This window comes from Pseudorasbora parva, chromosome 24 (genome assembly GCF_024679245.1).
Source record: "Pseudorasbora parva isolate DD20220531a chromosome 24, ASM2467924v1, whole genome shotgun sequence".
Lineage (NCBI taxonomy): Eukaryota > Metazoa > Chordata > Actinopteri > Cypriniformes > Gobionidae > Pseudorasbora > Pseudorasbora parva.
This window is the reverse complement of record NC_090195.1, coordinates 19,977,424-19,997,952: the sequence shown is the minus strand read 5'-3', so window position 1 is coordinate 19,997,952 and position 20,529 is coordinate 19,977,424. Positions and strand designations below refer to the sequence as shown.

The 20,529-nt window shown below is 41.9% G+C and overlaps 1 protein-coding gene across 2 annotated transcripts in view; it reads left to right on the top strand.

Moving 5' to 3' along the window:
• The window catches only part of eya1 (EYA transcriptional coactivator and phosphatase 1), a 90,085-nt gene that overhangs the window by 5,330 nt on the left and 64,226 nt on the right, over positions 1–20,529 (top strand). For both annotated transcript variants that reach the window (XM_067435189.1, XM_067435190.1), the window contains one exon: positions 10,606–10,679. The gene's annotated coding sequence lies outside the window, so the exon portion shown is untranslated. The remainder of the gene's footprint in view (positions 1–10,605; positions 10,680–20,529) is intronic.

The window sequence follows — 20,529 nt, the reverse complement described above, 5'->3', positions numbered from 1 at the left end:
GCATCTCTTGAGATAAGAGGAGTGAGATTTACTCGCACAGCAACTACTAGCTGACCTAACAATGTTATGTAACATCAAATTTACCTCAGAAAAAGGATATTCAGTGACCATAAACTTGTTAGTCAGCTAGAAAAATGTACTCTATAGAGAGGAGCATTTTGCTAAACATATGCACCATATTACATATCCATTATAATGTTCTTCAATATTTAATACATGTTTGAATAAATCAGTCAAGTTTTTATGACAGCCACCATTTAAATGTTTATATGTAAAAGAAATTGGAGCAGAAATATCATTATGTAATTGTAAAGTTAGTATTAAAAAACTCTTTGATACACATCAGATCATCTTAACCTTCAATATTTTAGTAATGTCTGACTCCCATGTATAGTTACAGCATTAAGAGATTTTTTTTTCCTTGAGAAAAGTTGCCTTTCACATAGAATCTGTGGGTGCTGATTTCAGCAGATTCAGATTTATCCATCTGCAGAATTCCAAAAACGTTCCATTAATATTAATACAAGAGAAGTCTGCAGATTCCGTGTGGGCATGCCGATGACCCTCTCTACTGGCCCCCGGGGCCTTTCGTGAGGCAATCAACTTGTGTGGATGAATATATTGCTGGAGGTAGAGCAGGGATTGTTTCCCTGTATGTCACAGGCTTATCGGCTTCTTGTTTAGGTCACATCATTTGCTATCCTGCTGAGACCTCTGGAATAAGTTACGCAGCCCTGATCCCTACTGTCAGCACCTCTCTCAAAGTGTGAAGTGATTTCACCAGGGACTCTCTCGGCTGGAAACGACTTTGTTTCTCTTTACATTTGGTCTTTAAAATGGGAGCTTGCCCAAAATAATAAATGTCATTTCCATCGAGTCGCAGAGATTTTCGGCAAACTTTGGACAAACAAAATGTGGGTATATTGAAGTCAGCACCAGGAAGAGCGTGAATTACTGTGTGTTCCTTTACTGTTACCACTTACAGCTGTGGATTTGAGGTATTGCACTAGTTTCAACTTTCATTTGATAAAATTGTGTGTGAGCAGCTAGTAAGTATTTTGATTTGATCCCGTAACCACCAAAAAGTATACTCAAATTAATATGGTACATTAAAATAATGTGGTTATTTAAGCAGAAGTTTAGATAGACCTAACATATTATAGTGAATGTAGAACAATCTGACCAGTTTCTTACTGAAACTCATAAGACTGCATATTTATGGTGGTTTGAAGGAAAACTTCATTTTTTACAAAAGTCATAATTTACACCCCTTCATGTCATAATATGCTGTATTTGTTCCATGAAACCTAAAGTAGATTTATGCATGTCTTTCCGTACCAAAGCAGTTTGCAGGGACTGTCTTTCAGTGTCCAAATAGTAGTCTACTAACCCTAAACCTATAACCTAACAGACTACTAACAATTTACTACAGTCTACTAATACTCTAATGAATTTTAGTTGCAAAGTTATTTGTAGTTAGTAGAATGTTTGAAGTGGACCGTCAAAATGAAGTGTAACGGAAGCTAGTGCTGCAACAACTAATCCACACAATTTGATTATTGATTAGTTGCGTCTACGCGGCGTACCCGGGAAACCATATGCAAGTTACGTCGCTTTACAGAATAACTCTTTTCTATGGACAAAACCCATATGGAAAAAAGCAGACAAAGTGAGCTGCTCCGAGAAAGGTACATGAACCAAGTTGTCCAAATCATGAGAACGCTTTATATTTATAAGCGCTTCAAACTAAAACATGAGCATTTACCGCATTTTGCCCTGCCGTGCTTTGACAGAAGTGTGTGCTGTTTAATGCCTCTGACATAAATAACATTTTGTGGTTATATCCTAATCTAAAAATGCTAGAAAGTCCTGTGAGTTTTTCCATTTTGCTAATTCCAACAACAAGTGTCTTGCTAAACTTCACAAACTTCAGTGAAGGAGCACCGCTGGGGGCACACGTGCCAAATCCAGACAGAGCGCATGAACAGGGGTCCAATAATTATGACCTTAAATCATAGACTGTATCAAAATATGGACGTAGTAACTAACAGACAGCAGACAAATGCCAATCCACCTGTCACTCAAAGTAACCACACACTTAATTATGAAGAACATTAAGGCTTTATATAATGTAAACAAATAGTTTTTAAAAAATTCACCCCCCTCAGAGTTGCCATGAAGGCAAAAATTAGCCGTATAGACCAAAACCACAATTTGTACCAGGCTATAAACATGTTTTTAACTGCTGTAAAGTTAGTAATTTTAACATGGGGCTCAATGAGATTTTGCTCCCTTCTGGAGCCTGTCTCTCTAGTGGCCAGTCAATGAATCATAGTCACTTCCATATTGGCTTCAAGAGAAACTGGGAGGGAGAGGTGGCCGCTTGACTAAAAGCTTTGTTATAAATTAAGGCTTAAAAATATAAATGTAACAGAAGTAATCATATACTCACCTAAAGGATTATTAGGAACGCCTGTTCAATTTCTCATGAATGCAATTATCTAATCAACCAATCACATGACAGTTGCTTTAATGCGTTTAGGGGTGTGGTCCTGGTCAAGACAATCTTTTGAAGTCCAAACTGAATGTCAGAATGGGAAAGAAAGGTTTATGTAAGCAATTTTGAGCGTGGCATGGTTGTTGGTGCCAGACGGGCCGGTCTGAGTGTTTCACAGTCGGCTCAGTTACTGGGATTTTCACAGCACAACTATTTCTAGGGTTTACAAAGAATGGTGTGAAAAGGGAAAAACATCCAGTGTACGGCAGTCCTGTGGCAAAAATGCCTTGTTGATGCTAGAGGTCAGAGGAGAATGGGCCGACTGATTCAAGCTAATAGAAGAGCAACTTTGACTGAAATAACTACTTGTTACAACCAAGGTATGCAGCAAAGCATTTTTGAAGCCACAACATGCACAACATTGAGGCGGATGGCCAACAACAGCAAAAGACCCGCCGGGTACCACTCATCTCCACTACAAATGGAAAAAGAGGCTATAATTTGCACGAGCTCACCAAAATTGGAAAGTTGAAGACTGGAAAAATGTTGCCTGGTTTGATGAGTCTCGATTTCTGTTGAGACATTCAGATGCTTTCAGCACCTTGTTGAATCAATGCCATGTAGCATTAAAGGGTTGATGAATTGAGAAATCAACTTTCCCTTGAGCTTTTGATTGACTAAAAACTTCCTTGTTAGTCAAAGAAAAGCTTTTATTGACACCAGACCCAGCAAACGGTCTTGTGCTTTATACTTACGTCACTGCATACGACGAAACACTGCCTCTACAGCACATCTAATCCAGTAGCTCCACCCACCGACTCATGGAGGCTCATGCGAGCTAGCCAACAACAATAATAATGGCAAGCATGATAGCAAGATATTGCGCTATTCCTGGTTGTGGATGAACACAGTCGCTGCATAAGCTTCCTTCTGATCCTAATATTAGGAATGAGTGGTTGAACTTTATTTTGAATGAAGTTCCAGCTCGCGTGTGGAAGACATATTCACTTCATTTCACTGCGGGATCATTTGCAAACAAATCTCCGGTCGATGCTGGATTTGGATCTGACAGGAATCCGACACACTTATGTGAGTAAATAGTATTGCATTGTTATAGATCGTTTTGCTTATGTGTACGTGTCTAACAGAGCATACCTTTAACACGCTGGACACAGACACGTATGGGCCAGAGCTCGCAAACCCCGCCAGGCCGATGAATTTCATACAATTCCGTTCTTAAACTGTGTTGTTGTCTCTCGAGTCTTGACTTTTGAAGGGCGGCGCGCACATGTGTGTATGTCTGTGTGTGTGTGTGTGTGTGCGCGGTTCGTGGTTCGAGCTTATATCGACCTGTCTAGCGGGCTATGTGTAATATAAAAATAATAGTCCAATCAATTGCGGGTCGATGAGAAATAAATAATTGTGTTTGTTTGACAAAGACGTTTTATGTGATCGAGAAAATCATTCCAGTTACCGCTTCTCCCTCATTCTCTCCTCTCCCTCATGAACTGACAGTGATGCTAAAGCTCATTAAATATGCAAATCGTATCCAATCCTAGCGTGTGTGGGCGTTTACTTCCAAGTCTCCAGTGCTGCACGCCCATCAAAACCCAGCGTTTTGGAGAGAGCCTCAAAACCAGTGTAGAAAAGCCTATAACTTATTAGTAATGATGTTTTTGAATGTAAAACCAAACAAACATCATTTGTTGACCTCAGACAACAGTATAAAAAAATGAAAAAACCCAGTTAATGACACCTTTTAAGGCAGTTCTGAAGGCGAAAGGGGGTCAAACACAGTATTAGTATGGTGTTCCTAATAATCTTTTAGGTGAGTGTATATGAGAACAGGAACAGTAAATGCGCTATTGTTAGAATAGCCCATTAATGTTATATAATTACTATGTTCAGACGAGTGAATATGTTCCTCATGCTCATTTTAGTCATTTTATTTTCTGCTTTAAAATAGTTACCAATCAGTTGTTTTTAGATTTCGAATGTAATGTCCGTATGTGTACTGTGTATAAAATACAATGTATGTGTATTTTTACTAGTGCTGTCAAATCGATTAATCGTGAAGTTTGTGTTTACATAATAATGTATGTGTACTGTGTAATTATTATGTATATATAGACACATATTCATGTGTGTGTATATATTTTTTTATTATATATAAATATTTTCTATAGAAATATAACAAATATTTCTTAAATATATACATGAACTTGTATACATTTATATATACATAATAAATATATAATATACACAAACTTTTATTTCGGGTGCGATTAATCACGATTAATCGATTTGACAGCACAAATTGTAATCTTTTTTGCTTAAAATGTATAGCTTAGCCTACATACATTCACTACGTTTTCATAGGCTTTATACTACACACTGTTTAGAGAACAGCATTGGGTAGGATGTAGAACTTAAAAAAAGATTTAAATTTTATTTATATATATATATATATATATATATATATATATATATATATATATATATATATATATATATATATATATATATATATATATATATTATTGTTTTATTATCAGATTAATCGGGAAAATATTCATCAGATTAATTGATTATCAAAATAATCGTTAGTTGCAGCCCTAAAGGAAACACATTTTATATAAGATATTAAATGTGTTTTTTTTTTTACATTATGGATTGGCATGGGTAAATATTGGCAATATTGTTTTTTTCTTTAGATTAACTTTAAGTTGTACTTGTTGGGCTATGGTTATTAATTTTCCCATTGCTTTAAATTCTATGAATGGAAATTTCCAAAATTCACAACACAACAGATCCTCAATAATATCAAACTATTGGATGGAGGAGCTCGCATTAGTTTCAAAGTTCAACTGTGAGCATTTGGGTTCTCATAGCACTTGAATTGGGCAAATACCCGCTCCTGCTGCACCCTAATGTTGAGTGACATGTGCAGAGTCCGTCCATCCCTTATGTAACTCCTCTAACCACACTCACAAACTTAGAGTGGCTGTTGCTGCCTGCTTACTCACAAATCAGGACCAAAGGCTGCAGTTCAGAAGTTCACTTTTTGGAAGCCAGCCGGAACTGCTTAAGGGTGGTGATGTTTTTCAGGAACAGGTGGTCCAAGTGACATAATTTTGGCCCAGTGTTGAGACTCTGCGATATTACAACACCATCATGTTGCCAGAAATCGATTTCAAATGAATACTCTGATATTAGAACATTTGCTAAAGTGTTCTTTTAGCAAGAGGATAAAACCCGCTAATAACCCTGAAAGTTGCACTTCATCTGTTTAAGACCCATCTCAGTCTTGAAAATGCTTTGGCTGAGAAAACTATTTATGATCATAAACTGTTAACTACTGGCACATACACTTTGGACTGGAATGCCATTCAGAATGCAGAAAATATATTTAGTTCTCACCAACAGACAGCAAAAGGCACCAGTGGGTCTAGCTCAACACGAGAACAGTTATTTTTACCACAGTATGGACTTTCAATTATGGTAATGTGTTTTCTAGCCCCTTTAAGAACACTTGGAGCAATTAATGTGCCTCCATTCGCTGAAATGAAATATGACATTTTCTGACAGATGCAAACAAAAGTGTTAGACGTATAATTGGTGCATTTTGTTAATGTAAATTAAATGGATGCGATCATACTGTATATTATAATTTGCTAAATGTAAATGAAATTAGCACATTTCTAGCACATAGATCTGCTCTACTGTTTGTTTGGGTTAGTATTTAGTTTTTTAAGAAATCATTACTTTTTTGTTCAGCAAGAACACAAAACATTGATCAAAAGTTACAGTATAATGTTACAAAAGTTTTCTATTTCAAATAAATAGAAAAAAATGAAAAAGTTTTTTTCATCAAAGAATCCTGATAATGTATCACTGTTTCCACAAAAATATTAAATATTTTACATTAGTGCTGGGCAATTGATTAATCGCGATCAATAGCATCTAAAATAAACGTTTGTTACATAATGTATGTGTGTAGTGTTGCAGTACTCAAGACCGGTCTTGGTCTTAAGACCATTTCTCCTCGGTCTTGTCTTGGTCTCAGAGGACTCAGGATTTTATCTCAACACCAGTCAAGACCACAACTGCAAAGATATCACAAAATTGCCAGTGCATTGTCTGATTTAACATCATTAATGTGATTGGATGTAAAACTTTCTGCTTAAAATGAAAATGTTATAATTTTTTTTAAGGCAACCAGGTTACTTACTTTAAGTTAAACCAACATTTTTTTTTACAGTTGCACACACATGCATGTATATATTTAAGGAAAATATGTACTACTTATTTATATATTATTAATAATATTTATTTTTATATATAAGATAAATTATATAAATATACGTCAACACAAACTTTTATTTTGGTTTATTTTATTAATTAAGTTGTTTTCAGCATTGATAATAATAAGAAATGTTTCTTGAACACAAAATCAGCATATTAGATTGTGATTTCTGCAGGATCATGGGACACTAATGCTGAAAATTTAGCTTTGCCATCACAGGAATAAATTACATGTTAAAATATATTACAAAGAAAACCATTATATGTTTTTGCTGTAATAATGTTTCATAAATGCAGCCTCGATGAGCATAAGAGACTTCTTAAAAAAACAAAAAAACATGAGCAAGTAAACATACTTTAGACAAATCTGTTTTTGTCAGATTTTTCAGAGACAGATTCTACCGAAAACAAGTAGAAATATGATTAGATGAACCACATATTTTAATCCATCTCAAAATTAAAGGGATAAGAGTGATAAGCGATAAGATTAAAGCGTTTTTTTATTTTTTACACACATTTAAGAGGTTAAAGTCACTATGACGTACAGCTGTTTGTGGTTTATTGCCTTCTTGTGCTTATGTCTGTCATTGTTCCTTATTTACTTCCTCTCTAATTGAGCTTTTAGTGAATTAGCAGCATCTGCATCACAGAAAACAGCCCCACTATTTCAGTGCCTATTTCAAGAACACCTGTAATGTTGTTTTCAGGTCTCTGTGACGTTTTCTCCACCAAAGCTTAGCGAGTCCATCAGGTCAAACAGGGATACAATGCGAACAATACATAGAATTACCTGAATGGCAGGAAGACTAGAGCGGTTACGTGTACCTAAGCAACTGAAATCCCTGTGTTTGTATTGAGTCGCGCTCAAGCTGTTCTCAAACGTCATTCATTCTGTTTATTTGCTGTAGTAATTGCTGCAGACTTGTCATATCAGCCTGTTTGGTTTGCGTCAAAGAAGCGTCAGGAGCCTATTCAGATTGACATTCGAATGATTTTCAATAATTTCACATTCTCCTCTGAATTTTAAATAAAATGAGAAGGAATGAGTTGGAAAGTTTATTAAACAGCAGAGGCAACTTAACACTGTCACTTCCTGATATAATAAGACGTCCTGGCGGACACGTTGAGGAGTCATACAGAGCAACTGCCCAAGGAGAATCAAATCAGAATATTTCGAGTTTAAATATAGTATCAGGATTCAAAAAGGCTTCCTGCAAGTTAGATACATTTCCTGTGATTTATTTTCAAGTTTTAATTGTCTTGGAGGAGCCTCCTTATTAGAGTTCCAAACCCATTGAGATAATGAAACCTTTACCCTCCAGGCAGGCATCTTTTTTCCAATGACAGTAATTTACATATGATTTATTTAGAGAACAAGAGGCTCTGCTAATTTTATTTGGAGATTTTCCTTTGTTTTAAGAGTCATTAGCAGCTCAGCCTAATCTAATTTGGACAATTTCATCAGGCCATTTTGGAAAACCTCTCCGAGCTCATCAGAAAGATGCATTTATTGCTAAGTGTGCTCTATTGCATTAGCACACAATAAAGCGACCAGGGACTGCTACAGACGTTTGAGTGCAATTCAGTTAACACTCTGCCAATTCGTTTTTTATTGGGACGCAATCAATTTTTATTCATTTTAAAACCAAAAGGCTTTCTTTCATTGTATGCCATCTCCAGCTTATTATGAGGCTAAACAAATTACGCAGTTGTTTGCACAAAATGCTAATGTTTATGGTCATGGTTTCCTCTTTTAAATTGAAGCCTGTGCCTGAATATACATTATGCTAAAATGAAATTCAAACGCTTATTGTCCTTCGCCTCATATCGTTCAAGGATTTTCATTTATAATGGCTTGTTATGAAGATAAAAAATAAATGCTTATGTTTTGGACTCATGCATTTAAAGAGTATATTATATAAATCCACTTTATATAAAATTACAGTCAATTATTCCATTCATACTACACCTTCACATATTGTTCAGATGTTTTACTTCAAGACGTTTGTCAGGTTTTTGTCAGGATTAGCTAATTCCAAAACTGTCATTTTAGAGCTAACGGAGGCTGGAGCCACTGATATACAGATTAATGCGCTGAAGAGAAAGAGAGAGATTGCTTAAGCATGTGTGAATTACCAGAGTCTGTGTGTCTCTTAACGGTGTTCGGCAGCTGCATTTGCAAAGTCGTAAGTTTACTTGCTTCAAGAAAAGCTACAATATGTCTCTACTGAGAAATACCATGAAGCTTTTCAGTTGCAAAACTATATTATTGAGAAAGTTGCAGGTGTCTGTGTGGGAGTGAGAGAGCAGACGAAAGAGAGCGTGCTTTCCATAGATAATAAAAGGTAATTTAGTTGGAAAAACATGGAAATAATTTGTAATTTTGTCCAGTTGTTTGTTATACAGAGTTTATTTGCTTTTATTGGGGGTTGGTTCTTTTGTTGTTGTAGGCTGTAAGGACAGACCTTTGAAATAACTACCTGGAACTACTTTAGCCGTGTGTTTCCCTGAACATAATGAAGTGAACATAATGATTCCCTGAAGTGCAACAGTTCTGGGGTTCCGGAAGATAAAACTTCCATTCATTTTCAGACCTTTGTGATTTTTGAATGTGATTTTTAACTATGATGAATGTGATTTTTAACTATAAAGTATACACCTTTTAAAGACAGCCTTACTGTGAGCTATGAGGTTGTTAATCGATAGTATTCGCTTCTGTTGAAGCTTTTAGCCTGCACTATTTCAACTTAGATTTAACATAATGAATTAATTGCAAAGTTTGTGGTGGAAAAACTACATTACCCATGATGCTGTACAAAAAATCCACCAATCAGAAAATTCAGCAAAACACAAAAGAGCTCATTAGATCCACCCACTCCCATGAAGCACCGCGAATAACATAATCGAGTCCTCAAAACTCAAACTCAAAATTCTTTTAAATATTTGAATACAGGGCTTGACATTCACTTTATTTTTGCTAACCAACAACTGTGGCTAGTAGTGGACTGGCCACAATTTTGACATTGATTCTATGTGGAAAAACTGCCATATATAAATTTTTATTATTATCATTTATTTATTATTATTTTATATTAAATTATATAATTTAGAAGCAGGTATAAAATACAACATTCAACCCAACAAAGTGGCTAGAAAGAGTGACTGGGTATTGCAAACATTTAGAAATTAGTTTTGTATTTCGCCAACACTTTTTATTTGATTTTGCTTTTGCAATGCATCATGGGATTGTAGTTCACTGCATCACTAAAGCCGTTAAGTACACAGTCTTTTTATTGTCTGATTTTCAAATATTTTTGCTTCAAATCTAAGTTTGTAATGATTCAATTCACCTCGTAGCTGATTGGCTTGGTTCATGGCTCTTGTATTTTTTTTTTTTACAAAAAATACATTTGGAACCAACAGCACTGACAAGTGGGTGGGAACTGTTGCACTCTAATGAGCACCTTAGAATGTTTGTCAGCCAATCAGAATTAAGCATTCAACAGCCCCGTAGTATAAATAGTTTAAACTTTTGTTAAGCAATGTAGTCAGGTTGTCATTATCACAAAATAAACCAATACTAAACCTATTCTAAAATTAACCTTACTTTATTGTTTATTTAATTTTTTTAAAATGTATATTTAAGAAAAATGTAGAGTGTCGAGGAACACTAAACCTCAATTCAGTAAATTGAACATCCAATTTGTGTCAGACATTTGTTTATTTACTATACAAATAAATACATGTTATATTAAATGTATTATTAATTTAAGTTGAAATAATTGTATTTGTCCTTCTTCTAGAAATCATGGAGAGACTAAGCCCAGCTGTATGTGAAACCGGTTTCCTGGATTGGCCAGATAAACTGTGGATAGCGGTCAGTATTCAAATATATTTTCAGAAATATTTGACCCCTGAATGTAGTAAATGACCAAATAAGTAAATTTGTATTTGAGAAGCTGCGTAATAATAATGCTAAGACGTTTTCTTACTTTTACGCACACTATTTCAAACAGGAAATCAGGCCAAATACTTCTTCATTGTTGTTTTCTTTTGAACCTGTACACGATTATTACCTGTAACAAAATCCAGGCATTGTAATGTGTCATGCCGTGACATTCTCAAACAGTCACGCGTGACTCATTCAAACATTCCTCCGCTATTTCAGCAAAATGCAGTTCTGCGACTCAACCTAAATCCACCTGTGATATGATATAATGTGAAGTGGACGAGCGTGTGTGAGTGTGTGAAAAACCTTTAACACTTGATATCTGGATGGCACAAAATGGCCTGAGCCGGAACATTACCTAGATGTGTATCACAGGCTCAGAGGAATTCCTGTGCTTCTTAAGTGCTCCTGAAGACAAGACATGCAAAAAATCTCCCCACAAAGAAAGCTTCCTAATGGCTCCCTCAAGACCGTGATATCATTTATTTTTCAGATCAGATGTACAAGTTGTACCCTTCATAATTTGCAGAGGCACATTTGACCTCGGCTGGAAAAATAGCCTTTTCTTTTCATTGCTGTCGTTTTTCAGTCAGCGCCTGTGCATATAGCCCTGAGGTATATTGTTTTAAAGCATTAAACTATTGGTGTATTTAAATGACGGAGGAGTGAAGTAGCAGCTGATAAGCAGTGGCTCTGGAATGCTTTCAACATATTGATGAGATGACAACTTATTATTGATTTGTCTTTATTTAGAAGCCATTAAATAATGTATGTGCCCATGTGTGTAACCTCCCACTTCTGTGCCCCCTCAGCCCATTAAGCCAGCTCTGTGACTCTCACAGACGTCTGAGGTCCTTGGGCTTTCATTTAATTAAATTATCTCACAATGAAATCTCCTGTAATGAGATTAATTTTAATTATTCATAAAGAGCTGATTTGAGTAAAAGACGATGTAAATAATTGATCGCGCTGCTAAACAGTTTTTTTTTTCAATTCATCACCTTTTGCTTTTGTAAAAGGTGCAGTTTATTAAAGAGATCACAGCTGATGATGTCTGGGGGTCAGGGATGCTGGGAGTAGGTGCCCTCGGGGTCAAATTGAGGTGGGATTGGTCAGTGTACATGGCTTATACATCATTAACGTCTCGGGTTATAAATATAACCCATGTTCCCTGAGAGGGAACGAGACACTGCGTCATCGTAGATGACACATCGGGGAACGCCCTCGGCGTGACGCTGCTGAGTTCATATCAAAAAAGTCCAATCTTGATTGGTGTTGCGTAATGACGTAACGAGTGACGGCATACCCGGAGGTATAAAGGGACGCCGGCACAAGCAAACGCAGCTTACTGCTATGAAGCGGGCCGCTCTGTAGATAGGTGGGGCTACGAGACGCACTGTCTCGTTCCCTCTCAGGGAACATGGGTTATATTTATAACCCGAGACGTTCCCTTTATCGAGGGAACTCGCACTGCGTCATCGTAGATGACACATCGGGGAACGAGTACCCACTAGTCCTCGCCTATCTTGCACCCCATGACATGAACCGGAGTGCATAATCAGGGGGCGAGCACCCTAGCACCTGGCGTCGCAGGGAGGTGCAGACTATAATACCTAACGAAGGTATGCGGTGTGGCCCACCCAGCCGCCTCGCAAATCTCTTGCAAGGAAGCTCCGGAAAGGAGGGCTACCGAGGAGGCCATGCCCCTGGTAGAATGAGCCCTCACGGCTATAGGTGAAGGCAAGTTGCGCACCTGATAGGCCGTGGCTATTGCCTGGACAATCCAGTTACTAATTGTCTGTTTCGCTGCAGGCAGCCCTTTCCTAGGTGGACCAAAGCACACTAACAACTGGTCTGACTTCCTCCACTGGGCAGACCTCTCCAAATAAACCCTCAATGCCCGCACCGGGCAGAGGAGGTGAAGCCTGCCCTCATCTGCCGTCACATGAGGCGGGGGATGAAAAGCCTGGAGAACCACCGACCGTACCGCATTAGACGGTACCTTGGGGACGTATCCCGGGGTCGGCCGCAAGATAGCTTTCACGTTGCCTGGGGCAAACTCCAAGCAATTGGGAGTCACTGCCAATGCCTGAAGGTCCCCCACCCTCCTCAGAGAGGTGATGGCTAAGAGAAAAGCTACCTTCAGCGTGAGGTTCTTGGCCTTAGCCAACTCCAGCGGTTCGAAGGGGGCCTCAACCAACCCTTCGAGAACCACTGCCAGATCCCACGCAGGGATCCTAGAACGAGCCACAGGTCTCATCCTCCGCGCTCCTCGGAGGAACCGTACAACCAGATGGTGCCTCCCCAGAGGTCCTTCACCTAATGGTGCGTGGAAAGCTCCTATCGCTGCCACATACACCTTAAGTGTGGACGGGGTAAGCCCGGCGGAAAACCGATCTTGCAGAAACTCCAGTACTGAAGCCACAGCGCAGTTCACTGGGTCTACTTCACGGTCTCTACACCACATGGAGAACACTCTCCACTTCAAGTTGTACAGCTTCCTGGTGGAAGGAGCCCTGGAGCTGAGTATAGTCTCCACGACACCTGCTGACAGCCCTTCTTCTATGAGCTCTGCCCCCTCAGGGGCCAAGCCCATAGGTTCCATAACTCTGGCTGGGGGTGAAATATCGAGCCCCCCGCCTGCGTCAACAGATCCCTCCTCAGAGGAATCTGCCATGGAAGGTCGTCTAGCAGGTCCATAATGTCGGAGAACCATACCCTGGTCGGCCACCGGGGTGCTATCAGAAGCAGGCGAATGCCTTCCCGGCGAATCCGCTCCAGAACTCCTGGGAGCAGAGCAATCGGGGGAAATGCGTACAGACGCAGCCTCGGCCACGCCTGTGACATGGCATCCAGGCCCAACGGAGCCGGATGCCTGAGGGAGAACCAAAGTGGACAGTGGGTCGTCTCTCGAGACGCAAACAGATCCACTTCCATTCGGCCAAACCTCTCGCATATGGTCTCCACCACTTCTGGATGGAGACGCCATTCCCCGGGCCTCAGCCCCTGCCTTGACAGGATGTCTGCTCCCTGGTTCTGGTCCCCCGGGATATAAACTGCCCTGAGAGAAGACAGTTTCCCGTGGGACCACAGAAGGACCTGATGCGCCAGTCTGTACAGAGGGCGCGATCTCAGACCTCCTTGATGATTTAGATACGATACCACGGCAGTGTTGTCGGATCGTATCAGGACATGGTGGCCGCGAAGGTCCTCGAGAAAACTCCTCAGAGCTTTCCAGACAGCCAGCATCTCTAGGCAGTTGATGTGCCATGAAGCATGCTGGGCTGTCCAAGGACCTCTCGCTCCTCGGCCTTCCATGACCGCGCCCCAACCAGTAAGGGATGCATCTGTTGAAACGGTTTTCCGGCAACACGATGCTCCCAATACTAGCCCCAGGGACAGAAACCAAGGTTTCTTCCATATAACCAGGGAACGAACGCATTTGCGCGTTACTCTGATCATACGGAAGGGATTCCCCTTCGGAGAAAACCCCTTGGTTCTCAGCCACCACTGTAGCGGTCTCATGTGGAGCAGGCCGAGCGGAATCACACTGGACGCTGCTGCCATGAGACCCACCAGTCTCTGGAACTGTTTGACAGTGATGCTGTGGCCCAACCTTATACTTGAGACCTCCGCCCGTATGGTCTCGATACGCGCGGGTGACATGTGTGCCCGCATCGTTACCGAGTCCCACACTATTCCCAGGAACGTAATTCTCTGGGAGGGCGTCAACGCGCTCTTTTTCGCATTGAGTCTCAACCCCAGACACCTCATGTGTGCTAGAACAGCATCTCGATGCTGAACTGCCATATCGTACGACCTGGCCATGATCAACCAGTCATCGATATAATTCAGTACCCGGATGCCCTGGAGTCTTAGCGGAGCCAGGGCTGCATCCATGCACTTTGTGAAGGTGCGAGGTGACAAGGCTAGGCCAAAGGGAAGGACCCGATATTGGAACGCTTCGCCCCCGAAAGCGAACCTCAGGAACTTCCTGTGACTGGGAAGGATGGAAATATGGAAGTAAGCGTCCTTTAGATCTATCGTGACGAACCAGTCCTCGAACTGGATCTGACTCACGATAACAGGAATGGTTAGCATCCTGAACCTGTATCTCCTCAGAGACCGATTCAGAAGCCTGAGATCTAATATTGGACGCAACCCCCCATCCTTCTTGGGGACTATGAAGTACCGGCTGTAGAACCCGACCTCCCTTTCTGGCGGGGGGACCCTTTCTATCGCCCCTTTTTCCAGCAGAGAGTGTACTTCCTGCCCCATTACCCCCACCTGCTCGGGACCGACCACTGTCCAGACTATCCCCCCAAATTTCGGGGGGGGGAACTCTGAACTGCAGTCTGTATCCCCGTTCTACAGTGCGCAGGGCCCACACAGAGATATTCGGAAGACATGACCATGCGCCGAGATATTCTGATAAGGGGACCAGCCTCTCGCGGCTGGTCTGGGGTATCAACCGAACCTCTGCCTCGACCCCCTGAAGCGGATAACCGGCAGGGACTAATCGAGGCATATTTTCGGTGTGTGAACGCAGTCGCTGCTCTGCCGCAGATTTTATATGTGCTGGCCAGAGCCGCGCGCGAACATGGGGAAACGACGTGGTCCGGAGCCCTTTTGACTGCGAGAGCACAACATCGATTTCCCGAGAGCCTCGGGGGGAGAACGACCTCGGTCGCTCCGCCCCGTGGGGGACAGCTCTCAGCGGTCCTGCCGCAGCTAGGACCGCTTGGAAGCCTTCTTGGCCTGAATAACCTCCCTCAGGTCGGTCTTCGGCTTTGAAGACTTCCCGCGAGAGCGTCGCTTCTTCTGCCAAGCTCCCTCAGGAGGGGCACGAGAAGCGACGCTCTGCTTCTGCACCTCACGGTGCGAGGAGCCCTCTGCTGGCCGAGACTGCCCACTCGAGGCAGCCTTGCTGGAGGAGCCCCAGCGGCGAGGGATGAACTGGCTGAGAGCGGCAGCCTGCTTTTTCACCTCCTGAAACCTCTCGACGACGGTGCTCACAGCGCCGCCGAAAAGGCCAGAAGGCGAAACCGGGGAATCAAGGAGAAAGTGTCTGTCTCTCTCCCTGATCCCCGACAGGTTCAGCCAGAGATGCCTCTCCGCGCACACCAAACCCGCCATGGAGCGGCCGATGTCACGGGCCGCCTGTTTGGTGACACGAAGAGACAAATCCGCTGCCTTCCTCAGCTCAGTCACATCCTCCGGAGAGGGACCCTCGCCCTCATCGAGCTCCTTCAGCAAGTCCGCTTGGTAGGCCTGCAGAACCGCAAGAGTGTGCAGGCACCCACCAGCGCGACCAGCCGCACTATATGCCCTCGCCACCAGCTTCGAAGTCTCTCGGCATGGTTTCGAGGGCAATGCCGGGGTCTTAAATGAAGCTGCTGTCTCGGGAGAGAGGTGGCCCGCGAGCGCCTCTTCTACCCTCGGCAGCGCAACATATCCCTTCTCAGACGCCCCCAGCACGTTAGCGAAGTCAAGTGCAGGGGGCGTAGTCAGGCGTGCTGAGAAGGGCTTCTCCCACGCCCTGCACAGCTCACTGTGCAGGTCGGGGAAAAACGGCAGACCCCGGCGTGGAGGCTGGGCTCGACGCTTGAAGAAGCGCTCGTCCAGCTTGCTTGGCGGCTGAACGTGCACTTCCTCTTGTGGCCAATCTAAGCTCAGCTTGGCCACAGCGCGAGTCAAGACCTCCACGAGCTCCTCCATAGCCTGCGAGTGGGGTGGCGACTGCCCCACTGCGCCTGCTTCGGTGCTCATCGTCAGCGATCCCTCGGAATCGGACAGCATGAGCACCTGATCCTCCGCCTCGCGGGAAGAAGCCGCAGCGCGGGCTTCCACACGTGGCGGAAGATCCTCTGAATCGTCAGAGGAAGAGAGAGATGCCTCAACATTCCCTAATCCCGCTGACAGATCCAGCTGCGAGCCCCACGACCTGCGGCGCCGCTCTGCCTCGGCAACAGCGGGCCCAGAACCGCGAGGCTCGCGAGGCTGACCGGCCTCGTCAAAGACCGCCAGCCGCGAGCGCAGTACTCTCAGCGGCAGCTTATCACATTCGCCGCAAGCCGCTCCCTCGAGAGCGGCCTGGGCGTGCTGCACACCGAGACACTGCACACAGAGCTGTAGTGTGTCCGTGCCCGAAATAAAGCGCGGACAGGGAGGCACACACCGTCTGAACTGCTCGCTCGCCATTTCTAATGATATAATAAGCCCTACGGGACAAACAACACCAAATAGACAGACAGAACACAGAGCGCGACCGCTGAAAGCAGGAAGCTGCGTTTGCTTGTGCCGGCGTCCCTTTATACCTCCGGGTATGCCGTCACTCGTTACGTCATTACGCAACACCAATCAAGATTGGACTTTTTTGATATGAACTCAGCAGCGTCACGCCGAGGGCGTTCCCCGATGTGTCATCTACGATGACGCAGTGCGAGTTCCCTCGATAAAGGGAACCCACAGTTTTGTTTCAAGTGCCCATGAAAGGAAAAAAACAAGTTCACACAGTAGATACAAAAAGTTTACATACCCCTGTTGGTCTAAATACTAGCTGTTTTTTGTGATATTAAAAAAATTTAATAAAGATAAATACATTTAGAAATTTTGAATTATTTTGAAAATAATTATAATAAATAACTAAATAAATAAATATATTCAAGTGTTCCAATCAATTCAAAGGTGTATAAAATCAAGCACCTAGGGATAGAGACAGAGCGACACGCGTCATAATCTGAAAGCCACGCCCACCGGGGGGGAAAACAAACCAACCGTCTCCATTGACTTTCTATTGCGAGAAGCGACCTCTTGATCATTTCTGACTTATTAAAAAAAAAAATCTAACAATGTCTAAAAGCTGATATGTGACAAGGTGTACAGAAAACCAGCTAAAGAACCCAGAACCAAAAACCCCCAAAAAGTTTTTATAAGCTGTTGACCCCAAAAACGAGCGTTTAAGGACACAAAAGTGGATACAGGCACTTGAGACAGAGAGTGACATGTTATTTTACAGTTAAAACTTCACCCACTGGAGGGGAAACTAATCAGTGACATGAAATATAATATATAAAACTGACATTTGGATATTTGACAACATGTTTACTGCACATGTAGGCATACTGAGGCACACTGAGTGTCAGGATCCTAAAATTGACCCATTCTTCCTGCTGAAGCTTCACATCTTATTGCCTGTATCCACTTTTATCTCCTTAAATGCTCGTTTTGGGGGTTTGACAGCTTATAAAAACTTAGGCATTTGTTTTTTTTTTAGCTTGTTTGCTGCACACCTTGTCACATATCATCTTTTAGAAATTGTCCTGCTTTTTGTAATAAGTCTGAAATGACAAAGAGGCAGCCTCACACAATACAAAGTCAATGGAGAGCGTTGGATTGTTTCCGGGGGGGCTAAATACGCTCTGTCTCTATGGCAGACATGGTAAACATTTGTGAAAGAATGAGTCGCTGTCAGGAGCTCAGTGAATTCAAGCTTGTTACCGTGATAGGTTGCCACCTGTGTAAGAAATCCATTTGTGAAATTTCATCATTACTAAATATTCAACTGTCAACTGTTAGCGGTATTATAACAAATTGGAAGCAATTGGGAACAACAGCAACTCAGCCACAAAGTGGTAGGCCACGTAAAATCACAGAGTGGGGCCAGTTTATGCTGAGGCTCACAGTGAGCAGAAGTCGGCAACTTTCTGCAGATTAAATAGCTACAGACCTCCAAACTTTGTGTGGGCTTCAGATTAGCTCAAGAACAGTGCGTAGAGAGCTTCATGGAATGGGTTTCTATTGCAGAGCAGCTGCATCTAAGCCTTACACCACCAAGTGCAATGCAACACGTCGGATGCAGTGGTGTAAAGCACGGTGCTACTGGACTCTAGAGCAGGGGAGACGTGTTTCCTTGAGTGATGAATCTGTCTGGCAATCTGATGAATGAATAAAACGTGGCTGCCTATTACAAAGTTTTTTTTATTTTTTTCATGGCATATGAAAACTAGATATTGTATTAAAAGCAGTACTCACATTTAATGTGAAACTCTAGCTTAAAGGGTTAGTTTACCCAAAAATGACATTTCTTTCTTTAATGACTCACGATCACAATGTCGTTCCACACCCGTAAGACCTCTGTTCATCCTTGGAACACAGTTTAAGATATTTTAGATTTAGTTTGAGGGCTTGCTGTCCTCTGAATGTAAGTTTATGCCCACTTGCTGGCCACGTCCAGAAGGTAATGAAAACATCCTCAAAGTAGTCCATATGTGACATCAGTTAGTTAGTTAATAGCGTCGACAATACATTTTAGTCCAAAAATAGAAAAAAAATACGACTTTAACGGTCTTGATTCAAGATTCAAGATTCGGATCGTGTGTCAAACTGGCAAACTGCTGAAATCACGTGACCTTAGCCATATGAATCACGAATCAATCTGCTGATTCACGACCGTTTGATTCCTTATTTGAGGTTTGAAAACAAACACGGAAGAGAAGACAATGCTGAATGAAGTCGTTTTTTTTTTTTTTGGACCAAAATGTATTGTTGACGCTTCAAAAAAGTCTAACTAACGTTCTGCCAGAAAGACTCGGGAGAATAAATACTGTGACAATTATCCATTTATTAATAACCCAGCAAGCAATAAAGTACTTTGGCATAGGCCCCGTTCGTAGCTCGGTACGGACTCTGCAAATCCCGCATGAAGACGAAGGCAGAGGCGCAGCCAACCCCTCCGTGAGGTATGGAAGATCCTGGTGGTGGTGGGGTGGAGTAGGGAAGGATTTGACTTGGAGGTGGTGGGGAGGATGGCGGTGAATTGGGACGTCAGCATCTGCGAACTCAAACATGAGTAAGTACTGATCTTTTATACCCAAGTATTAGAATGTGATTGGATAGATAGAAGTTGAAGTGAAGTAACAGTTAAGTCTTCCCGGCAGAACGTATGCTAAAGCTTTCATTAATGTTTTCATTACCTTCTGGACGTGGCCAGCAAGTGAGCATACACTTACATTTATAGGACAGAAAGGCCTCGGACTAAATCTAAAATGTCTTGAACTGTGTTCCGAGAATGAACAGAGATATTACGGGTGTGGAACGACATTGGGGTACATTAATGTCATCAATGAAAGAAATTTCATTTTTGTGTGAACTAACCCTTTAAGTCATTTAGGAACACAATAAGGTCATAATATGATGTTGCTGGTGGAAACAAATGTAAATATCGTCACTGTCGGGCGGAAACCTTCGTATATAAGCTCTGTCATCAAAGTTGGCATTGTGGCTTTATAAAGCTTTGGTCAGACACTTGCACGTGTTATTATAATATTACCATTTTATGAAAATCAAGCTCAAATTGAGTTACAGGGTTTTTGGCCAGCGAATGACAGATATATTTAGTCTTTCACTGGAACAGCTGCATCAGTTTTCATCAATGTACAGCATATACAGTTTATTGTAGCTATATGGGTGCTCAGTTTTCTTGTTATTGAAATCTCATGATAAAAATTTCATGATACAAAATATGAATTGCTTTGCACAGGATATTTAAAACAGTATATTTGCTTAAATTAGACGGCAAAGACTAAGACTATTCTCCTTTCTTCAAATACAACTTTCTGTGATAACCTTCCCTTACCATAACTGTTCTGTTAATAACCCTCTGTTGATCTGACTGTCTGTGGGTTTGCATACAAAGATGCATTTTTCATCATCTGGCAGACTTTTGCTGACAAATAAACTTGAATTTCTCTGTAACACGAGTGAGAGAACGAGTAAA